The sequence below is a fragment of the Mesoplodon bidens genome, assembly GCF_964165515.1.
Source record: "Mesoplodon bidens genome assembly, chromosome: 14".
Taxonomy (NCBI): domain Eukaryota; kingdom Metazoa; phylum Chordata; class Mammalia; order Artiodactyla; family Ziphiidae; genus Mesoplodon; species Mesoplodon bidens.
Window position 1 is genome coordinate 71,974,726 of NC_138170.1, and position 1,860 is coordinate 71,976,585.

A 1,860-nucleotide genomic window follows, 5' to 3' on the forward strand; every position below is an offset into this window, starting at 1 on the left:
ATTTGATAATTTTTGACCAATAAAGAGATCCATTTTATATGATTCAGTTTAATACCACTTTACCTAGGAATATTTCAGTACATCTTTCAAAAGACAAGAGTTATTTTAAAATATGGTTGAAATACCATTATCACACCAAAACATACGTTTCTTTAATAAAATCAAATATCTAATTGGTGTTCAAATTACCTTGAATTTCTATCTTTTAATAATTGTTTTGTCTGTAATTTTCTTTCCTTGTCGGGTCCTAGTTAAGTTTTGACAGCAGGGTCAGGTTGGCCTCATGAAGTGAGTTTTGAAGTGTTCTCTCAACTTTATTTTATGAAAGAGTTTGCATAAGCTTGGTATCATTTGTAATTTAAATGGTTGATAGATTTTCCTAGTAAAGCCATCTGGGCCTGGAGTTTTCTTTTGGGGAAAATTTTAAATCACAAATTCGGTTTCTTTCAAAAGATGTAGGGCTATTCATATTTTCTATTTCTACCTGTGGCCAATTTGATAAACTGTTTTTTTGAGGATTTTTTCCATTTCGGATTGTTGATTTCATTGGCATAAGGCTGCTTATAATATTCAGTCTTTTCATTTTTAGATAAATTTTCAAGATCAGTAGTGGTTATTGCTATTGATTGTAATTCTGTTGTCAGAGAATAAACTGAGGTATTTCAATTTTTTAAAAGTAATGAGGGCTTCCCTGGTGGCGCAGTGGTTGAGAGTCCGCCTGCCGATGCAGGAGGCGTGGGTTCGTGACCCGGTCTGGGATGATCCCACGTGCTGCGGAGCGGCTGGGCCCGTGAGCCATGGCCGCTGGGCCTGCGCGTCCGGAGCCTGTGCTCCGCAGCGGGAGAGGCCACGGCGGTGAGAGGCCCACGTACCGCAAAAAAAGGAAAAAATAAATAAATAAATAAATAAATAAAAGTAATGAGACTTGTTTTATAGGCTGGCACATGATCTTTTTTTGGTGTACTATCTACATCCACTATAACAGAATGTGTTTAAATTTGTCAGATTCAGTATTGCATAAATGTTAATAAAATCAAGATAACTTCTATTGCTATTCAAATATTCTTTTTGTTATTGAAATGTTTTTGTCTACTGGTCTATCAGTTACTACAAAAGGAGTGTTAAAATCTCCAGCTATGTTTATTTCTCTCTTTAGGATTTTTCCTTTTAATTTTTCCTTTTTGTATTTTAAAGATCTGTCAGATGTATATTTGTTTTTATTCCGTATTCTGATACTGTCTTGACAAAATTACCCTTCTATGCTTATGAAATGCCTCCCTTTACTTTAAGTGATACTTTTTGTCTTAAAAGGCTGATATTAGAGTTACTCTACTTTCTTAAGTTTGATAGTTGAAACTTTGTATTTTCCATCCTTTTACTTCCAGCTGTATATAACTTTATATTACTATATTTGATACAGTGGATCCAGAAATTTTATCCAGTTTGACTGGATAAGATATTCTCTTAATTGAGGAAATATACTTATTTATATGATTGGATTTAAATCTAGCAACTTGATTTTTCTTCTGCTTGTCCCCTCTCCTTTTTTTCTCCATTCTGCCTGCATGTAGGTTAATCAGAAAGTATTTTCTAGTACTTCATTATATCTTCTGTAATGGACTTTTTGCTTTAATTTTGTATTAACTTTTAGCGGTTGCTCGAGGAATTATAACATGCATCCTGAACTTTTAGTACTTCACCTATAATGTAAGAACTTTACAAAAATATAAATCAATGTACCTCTCCCTTCTCTGGTGATAAGTTAGTCATATACTTTTACATCTACATGTATTTTGAACCCCAATATAAAGTACAAATACCATTTTTCTTTAAACAAAGGTGTGGGGAGGGACAAATTGG

The 1,860-nt window shown here is 33.6% G+C and overlaps 1 long non-coding RNA gene across 1 annotated transcript; it reads right to left on the bottom strand.

The window, feature by feature from the left end:
- Positions 1 to 576: 576 nt before the first annotated feature.
- Positions 577 to 958, bottom strand: LOC308627805. Its single transcript, XR_014017445.1, has 2 exons — positions 926 to 958; positions 577 to 686 (listed from the first exon to the last, which is right to left on the bottom strand). It is a non-coding gene; the product is annotated as an uncharacterized lncRNA (long non-coding RNA).
- Positions 959 to 1,860: the final 902 nt, after the last annotated feature.